We start from the raw sequence: 9418 nt of genomic DNA on the forward strand, positions 1-9418 counted from the left end.
GCGGTCCGATTCTCTAAATGGATAAATACTACCGTGACCCCGGTGGGGGGTTCTGGACGATGTGTGCATGCGAATGGAAGGATGAGGAGTAAGCGAGGGTTCAGCGATTTCTATTCTCACACATTGTGTTATCCACAGCAGCAGCGGCAGAGTATCAGTGTATTTTCTTTATTAGTGACATCACAGCTGTCCCATAAGTCGCTCTTCACCTCCATCTCACTAACAATCACCTCGATGTCAGTGTCTGAAAGTTTTACTTCCTCTTCACATCGCTTGATGCCGTGCCTCCGTCAGGACTCGCGGTGGAAAACCATTGGTCAGCTTCATAATTTAATATTCGTGACGTGCTATGCATTGACCATTTATAGTAGAAATTGAGCGTGTGGAGAGCGGATTTGGAGTTCAGGTTTTGCGTGCGCACGGTTTTATAAATCGGAATTAGCTTTGGCTTACGCCATTTCCTGCTTTTGGGCATAAGCACACTTTTAGTAAGAATCCTACGCACTCTTTTATAAATCCATCCCTGCTCGGCCCACGCAACACTTCCTCACACACACAGGACCGGCAGTGGGGGGAGAGAGAGAGGGGGAGAAGGGAAGAGTTACGGGGTCCCTAAATAGACTTCGCCGACTCCCTGCAGCCTATACGAATCACCGTCCTGTCAGGAACATTAAAACATCAGCAGAAGAGGCTGTGATTTCAGAAATATACAATTTATTTAATACGTACCAGTCAACCATATTGCACATTCCCATAGAACAAAATAAAATAAAACAAAAAGCACAATAATCAAACCAATAAATCAGAAAGAAACTAAATTTAAATAAGGTCAAATAAGGCAGCCCTATAAAACAAACTTGTTGTAGTTAGTTCACACAATTTAAACCAGTTTATCAAAATGTTTGAAAACATTGACAATCATAAAACACATCATTATGTCATACCTTTAATTCATTTAAAATAAAGCAGGGATCCACGCCGTCCTTATTGTCTTGAGAGCAATTACTAAAACAGGAAAAGACAACTTAACTTAATGTCACGCACACAATAGTGAAGACTCTGTTAATTGTTCCGGCGCATTACTTACAAGTATTACTCTTATGACTGAAGATTACAGCGCGCATTTATGCCGACGCTGATACAGTCTCACCCTCACGCACACAGCTGTACGCTGGCTCTAGGGACGGAATAAAGGTTAATATTTGCGGAACGTTTTCTGAGTGATCTCCGTTGACATTAAAGTTACTTTCAGCAAACTCACCGCAACAAACAATTTGTGTCCGCACCTGCTGCGGCCACGCTGCACTTACTCACACACACAGGACCGGCAGTGGAGAGAGAGAGAGGGCGAGAGGGAGCGCTACGGTGTCCCTTAATAGACGTCGCCAAATCCCCGCAGCCTATAGGAATCACTGTCCTGTCGGATGAATTAAAATATCAGCAAAACGGGAAAAATAACACTGCCAAAACTCGAAAACTGTATTAAGAATTGACCCCTTACACTTGTAACGTGTCTTAAGATCTGTTGAGGATGTCCCAGCCAGGTTCGGGGGGTGGGTATCATTTGAGTTGAACCCATTTTTTCTCCTGTTTCTGGAAGAGGAGTCAGGATAGGAACATGTCTTTTGGTTCCATTAATTTCAGTAGTTAAGTTTAGGTTGTTCCCTTCAGGTTTTTGTGTTTGCTGCTTTGATGTTCGACCCTTCCAAATCTAAAGAGTTAACCACAAGGAAATTCTGGGACCGATCCCATCAGCGTCGCTTCCGTCATCGCTTTGCTCGTGTGTTTCCACAGGAGCTGATGTCCTGCGCACATGCAACTTCCGTCATACTCCCCGTAGACCGGCGGCAATGACACCGCGTAAAACCCACAGCGCGAGTGTGACGCGGTCTGTTGGAGTGTAACTCCCGCACTGTAAACAATTGTCATGTAAATTTATTTGTCTGTTTATTATTGTTTTACATGAAATTCAACATAATTCAGCAGAGCGCGCAGACCGCAGAGAGCGCAGTGGCGCAGAGCGCACAGAGAGCGGGCAGAGCGCACAGGAGATCACTTACAAGAAATGAATAAACTTTCCAAATAAGATCCCAGAGTGGAGGCAAGGATCCACTGATGTGAGGGAAGCGGTCCGATTCTCTAAATGGATAAATACTACCGTGACCCCGGTGGGGGGTTCTGGACGATGTGTGCATGCGAATGGAAGGATGAGGAGTAAGCGAGGGTTCAGCGATTTCTATTCTCACACATTGTGTTATCCACAGCAGCAGCGGCAGAGTATCAGTGTATTTCCTTTATTAGTGACATCACAGCTGTCCCATAAGTCGCTCTTCACCTCCATCTCACTAACAATCACCTCGATGTCAGTGTCTGAAAGTTTTACTTCCTCTTCACATCGCTTGATGCCGTGCCTCCGTCAGGACTCGCGGTGGAAAACCATTGGTCAGCTTCATAATTTAATATTCGTGACGTGCTATGCATTGACCATTTATAGTAGAAATTGAGCGTGTGGAGAGCGGATTTGGAGTTCAGGTTTTGCGTGCGCACGGTTTTATAAATCGGAATTAGCTTTGGCTTACGCCATTTCCTGCTTTTGGGCATAAGCACACTTTTAGTAAGAATCCTACGCACTCTTTTATAAATCCATCCCTGCTCGGCCCACGCAACACTTCCTCACACACACAGGACCGGCAGTGGGGGGAGAGAGAGAGGGGGAGAAGGGAAGAGTTACGGGGTCCCTAAATAGACTTCGCCGACTCCCTGCAGCCTATACGAATCACCGTCCTGTCAGGAACATTAAAACATCAGCAGAAGAGGCTGTGATTTCAGAAATATACAATTTATTTAATACGTACCAGTCAACCATATTGCACATTCCCATAGAACAAAATAAAATAAAACAAAAAGCACAATAATCAAACCAATAAATCAGAAAGAAACTAAATTTAAATAAGGTCAAATAAGGCAGCCCTATAAAACAAACTTGTTGTAGTTAGTTCACACAATTTAAACCAGTTTATCAAAATGTTTGAAAACATTGACAATCATAAAACACATCATTATGTCATACCTTTAATTCATTTAAAATAAAGCAGGGATCCACGCCGTCCTTATTGTCTTGAGAGCAATTACTAAAACAGGAAAAGACAACTTAACTTAATGTCACGCACACAATAGTGAAGACTCTGTTAATTGTTCCGGCGCATTACTTACAAGTATTACTCTTATGACTGAAGATTACAGCGCGCATTTATGCCGACGCTGATACAGTCTCACCCTCACGCACACAGCTGTACGCTGGCTCTAGGGACGGAATAAAGGTTAATATTTGCGGAACGTTTTCTGAGTGATCTCCGTTGACATTAAAGTTACTTTCAGCAAACTCACCGCAACAAACAATTTGTGTCCGCACCTGCTGCGGCCACGCTGCACTTACTCACACACACAGGACCGGCAGTGGAGAGAGAGAGAGGGCGAGAGGGAGCGCTACGGTGTCCCTTAATAGACGTCGCCAAATCCCCGCAGCCTATAGGAATCACTGTCCTGTCGGATGAATTAAAATATCAGCAAAACGGGAAAAATAACACTGCCAAAACTCGAAAACTGTATTAAGAATTGAGCCCTTACACTTGTAACGTGTCTTAAGATCTGTTGAGGATGTCCCAGCCAGGTTCGGGGGGTGGGTATCATTTGAGTTGAACCCATTTTTTCTCCTGTTTCTGGAAGAGGAGTCAGGATAGGAACATGTCTTTTGGTTCCATTAATTTCAGTAGTTAAGTTTAGGTTGTTCCCTTCAGGTTTTTGTGTTTGCTGCTTTGATGTTCGACCCTTCCAAATCTAAAGAGTTAACCACAAGGAAATTCTGGGACCGATCCCATCAGCGTCGCTTCCGTCATCGCTTTGCTCGTGTGTTTCCACAGGAGCTGATGTCCTGCGCACATGCAACTTCCGTCATACTCCCCGTAGACCGGCGGCAATGACACCGCGTAAAACCCACAGCGCGAGTGTGACGCGGTCTGTTGGAGTGTAACTCCCGCACTGTAAACAATTGTCATGTAAATTTATTTGTCTGTTTATTATTGTTTTACATGAAATTCAACATAATTCAGCAGAGCGCGCAGACCGCAGAGAGCGCAGTGGCGCAGAGCGCACAGAGAGCGGGCAGAGCGCACAGGAGATCACTTACAAGAAATGAATAAACTTTCCAAATAAGATCCCAGAGTGGAGGCAAGGATCCACTGATGTGAGGGAAGCGGTCCGATTCTCTAAATGGATAAATACTACCGTGACCCCGGTGGGGGGTTCTGGACGATGTGTGCATGCGAATGGAAGGATGAGGAGGAAGCGAGGGTTCAGCGATTTCTATTCTCACACATTGTGTTATCCACAGCAGCAGCGGCAGAGTATCAGTGTATTTCCTTTATTAGTGACATCACAGCTGTCCCATAAGTCGCTCTTCACCTCCATCTCACTAACAAACACCTCGATGTCAGTGTCTGAAAGTTTTACTTCCTCTTCACATCGCTTGATGCCGTGCCTCCGTCAGGACTCGCGGTGGAAAACCATTGGTCAGCTTCATAATTTAATATTCGTGACGTGCTATGCATTGACCATTTATAGTAGAAATTGAGCGTGTGGAGAGCGGATTTGGAGTTCAGGTTTTGCGTGCGCACGGTTTTATAAATCGGAATTAGCTTTGGCTTACGCCATTTCCTGCTTTTGGGCATAAGCACACTTTTAGTAAGAATCCTACGCACTCTTTTATAAATCCATCCCTGCTCGGCCCACGCAACACTTCCTCACACACACAGGACCGGCAGTGGGGGGAGAGAGAGAGGGGGAGAAGGGAAGAGTTACGGGGTCCCTAAATAGACTTCGCCGACTCCCTGCAGCCTATAAGAATCACCGTCCTGTCAGGAACATTAAAACATCAGCAGAAGAGGCTGTGATTTCAGAAATATACAATTTATTTAATACGTACCAGTCAACCATATTGCACATTCCCATAGAACAAAATAAAATAAAACAAAAAGCACAATAATCAAACCAATAAATCAGAAAGAAACTAAATTTAAATAAGGTCAAATAAGGCAGCCCTATAAAACAAACTTGTTGTAGTTAGTTCACACAATTTAAACCAGTTTATCAAAATGTTTGAAAACATTGACAATCATAAAACACATCATTATGTCATACCTTTAATTCATTTAAAATAAAGCAGGGATCCACGCCGTCCTTATTGTCTTGAGAGCAATTACTAAAACAGGAAAAGACAACTTAACTTAATGTCACGCACACAATAGTGAAGACTCTGTTAATTGTTCCGGCGCAATACTTACAAGTATTTCTCTTATGACTGAAGATTACAGCGCGCATTTATACAGACGCTGATACAGTCTCACCCTCACGCACACAGCTGTACGCTGGCTCTAGGGACGGAATAAAGGTTAATATTTGCGGAACGTTTTCTGAGTGATCTCCGTTGACATTAAAGTTACTTTCAGCAAACTCACCGCAACAAACAACTTGTGTCCGCACCTGCTGCGGCCACGCTGCACTTACTCACACACACAGGACCGGCAGTGGAGAGAGAGAGAGGGCGAGAGGGAGCGCTACGATGTCCCTTAATAGACGTCGCCAAATCCCCGCAGCCTATAGGAATCACTGTCCTGTCGGATGAATTAAAATATCAGCAAAACGGGAAAAATAACACTGCCAAAACTCGAAAACTGTATTAAGAATTGACCCCTTACACTTGTAACGTGTCTTAAGATCTGTTGAGGATGTCCCAGCCAGGTTCGGGGGGTGGGTATCATTTGAGTTGAACCCATTTTTTCTCCTGTTTCTGGAAGAGGAGTCAGGATAGGAACATGTCTTTTGGTTCCATTAATTTCAGTAGTTAAGTTTAGGTTGTTCCCTTCAGGTTTTTGTGTTTGCTGCTTTGATGTTCGACCCTTCCAAATCTAAAGAGTTAACCACAAGGAAATTCTGGGACCGATCCCATCAGCGTCGCTTCCGTCATCGCTTTGCTCGTGTGTTTCCACAGGAGCTGATGTCCTGCGCACATGCAACTTCCGTCATACTCCCCGTAGACCGGCGGCAATGACACCGCGTAAAACCCACAGCGCGAGTGTGATGCGTTCTGTTGGAGTGTAACTCCCGCACTGTAAACAATTGTCATGTAAATTTATTTGTCTGTTTATTATTGTTTTAAATGAAATTCAACATAATTCAGCAGAGCGCGCAGACCACAGAGAGCGCAGTGGCGCAGAGCGCACAGAGAGCGGGCAGAGCGCACAGGAGATCACTTACAAGAAATGAATAAACTTTCCAAATAAGATCCCAGAGTGGAGGCAAGGATCCACTGATGTGAGGGAAGCGGTCCGATTCTCTAAATGGATAAATACTACCGTGACCCCGGTGGGGGGTTCTGGACGATGTGTGCATGCGAATGGAAGGATGAGGAGGAAGCGAGGGTTCAGCGATTTCTATTCTCACACATTGTGTTATCCACAGCAGCAGCGGCAGAGTATCAGTGTATTTCCTTTATTAGTGACATCACAGCTGTCCCATAAGTCGCTCTTCACCTCCATCTCACTAACAAACACCTCGATGTCAGTGTCTGAAAGTTTTACTTCCTCTTCACATCGCTTGATGCCGTGCCTCCGTCAGGACTCGCGGTGGAAAACCATTGGTCAGCTTCATAATTTAATATTCGTGACGTGCTATGCATTGACCATTTATAGTAGAAATTGAGCGTGTGGAGAGCGGATTTGGAGTTCAGGTTTTGCGTGCGCACGGTTTTATATAAATCGGAATTAGCTTTGGCTTACGCCATTTCCTGCTTTTGGGCATAAGCACACTTTTAGTAAGAATCCTACGCACTCTTTTATAAATCCATCCCTGCTCGGCCCACGCAACACTTCCTCACACACACAGGACCGGCAGTGGGGGGAGAGAGAGAGGGGGAGAAGGAAAGAGTTAGGGGGTCCCTAAATAGACTTCGCCGACTCCCTGCAGCCTATAAGAATCACCGTCCTGTCAGGAACATTAAAACATCAGCAGAAGAGGCTGTGATTTCAGAAATATACAATTTATTTAATACGTACCAGTCAACCATATTGCACATTCCCATAGAACAAAATAAAATAAAACAAAAAGCACAATAATCAAACCAATAAATCAGAAAGAAACTAAATTTAAATAAGGTCAAATAAGGCAGCCCTATAAAACAAACTTGTTGTAGTTAGTTCACACAATTTAAACCAGTTTATCAAAATGTTTGAAAACATTGACAATCATAAAACACATCATTATGTCATACCTTTAATTCATTTAAAATAAAGCAGGGATCCACGCCGTCCTTATTGTCTTGAGAGCAATTACTAAAACAGGAAAAGAGAACTTAACTTAATGTCACGCACACAATAGTGAAGAATCTGTTAATTGTTCCGGCGCATTACTTACAAGTATTACTCTTATGACTGAAGATTACAGCGCGCATTTATGCCGACGCTGATACAGTCTCACCCTCACGCACACAGCTGTACGCTGGCTCTAGGGACGGAATAAAGGTTAATATTTGCGGAACGTTTTCTGAGTGATCTCCGTTGACATTAAAGTTACTTTCAGCAAACTCACCGCAACAAACAATTTGTGTCCGCACCTGCTGCGGCCACGCTGCACTTACTCACACACACAGGACCGGCAGTGGAGAGAGAGAGAGGGCGAGAGGGAGCGCTACGGTGTCCCTTAATAGACGTCGCCAAATCCCCGCAGCCTATAGGAATCACTGTCCTGTCGGATGAATTAAAATATCAGCAAAACGGGAAAAATAACACTGCCAAAACTCGAAAACTGTATTAAGAATTGACCCCTTACACTTGTAACGTGTCTTAAGATCTGTTGAGGATGTCCCAGCCAGGTTCGGGGGGTGGGTATCATTTGAGTTGAACCCATTTTTTCTCCTGTTTCTGGAAGAGGAGTCAGGATAGGAACATGTCTTTTGGTTCCATTAATTTCAGTAGTTAAGTTTAGGTTGTTCCCTTCAGGTTTTTGTGTTTGCTGCTTTGATGTTCGACCCTTCCAAATCTAAAGAGTTAACCACAAGGAAATTCTGGGACCGATCCCATCAGCGTCGCTTCCGTCATCGCTTTGCTCGTGTGTTTCCACAGGAGCTGATGTCCTGCGCACATGCAACTTCCGTCATACTCCCCGTAGACCGGCGGCAATGACACCGCGTAAAACCCACAGCGCGAGTGTGACGCGGTCTGTTGGAGTGTAACTCCCGCACTGTAAACAATTGTCATGTAAATTTATTTGTCTGTTTATTATTGTTTTACATGAAATTCAACATAATTCAGCAGAGCGCGCAGACCGCAGAGAGCGCAGTGGCGCAGAGCGCACAGAGAGCGGGCAGAGCGCACAGGAGATCACTTACAAGAAATGAATAAACTTTCCAAATAAGATCCCAGAGTGGAGGCAAGGATCCACTGATGTGAGGGAAGCGGTCCGATTCTCTAAATGGATAAATACTACCGTGACCCCGGTGGGGGGTTCTGGACGATGTGTGCATGCGAATGGAAGGATGAGGAGTAAGCGAGGGTTCAGCGATTTCTATTCTCACACATTGTGTTATCCACAGCAGCAGCGGCAGAGTATCAGTGTATTTCCTTTATTAGTGACATCACAGCTGTCCCATAAGTCGCTCTTCACCTCCATCTCACTAACAAACACCTCGATGTCAGTGTCTGAAAGTTTTACTTCCTCTTCACATCGCTTGATGCCGTGCCTCCGTCAGGACTCGCGGTGGAAAACCATTGGTCAGCTTCATAATTTAATATTCGTGTAACCTGTTGGAAAAAGAAACCCAACTGTTACTAAATATGTTGGAAGAAAGTGTTACAAATATGAGAAATATGTTAGAAATATGTTCTTTCATTGAGAATTATTTTTATTTAATTTATACATTTATTATTTAATTCATAACTACATTCTTTATTTTATTCTTCATTTCATTGATCATTTCATTTGATCTCAGAGGTCTTTTTGATTCAGTAGATGGTCCTGTGAAGAAAAACTTTTCAAATTGATTTCATTGGTTCATTTCAGTTTAGCTGAGTTGCTATTGGTTAAGGCAACGCATGTCCCGCCTCCTTCACGTTAGAGACGCTGCGGTAGTGTGTGAAAAATACACAGAGAGCAGCAGGACGATAATTGAGACACAGAGGTTTTGGAGTGATGAAACTTTAAAAAATACACTTTATATTGTTAAAAGGAGGAACTGTGTAAACAGAGAAAAGTCCGGTGAACCACTGAAGCGACCCTGGGAACATCTTGTGTTTGTTTTATTATTTTATTGTCCCGGTGAGTACTATCTGTATTAGCAAATAGCTCTGTGAATTAGCTTAGCCTCGTG

This window comes from Pleuronectes platessa, unplaced genomic scaffold, assembly GCF_947347685.1.
Source record: "Pleuronectes platessa unplaced genomic scaffold, fPlePla1.1 scaffold_38, whole genome shotgun sequence".
Lineage (NCBI taxonomy): Eukaryota > Metazoa > Chordata > Actinopteri > Pleuronectiformes > Pleuronectidae > Pleuronectes > Pleuronectes platessa.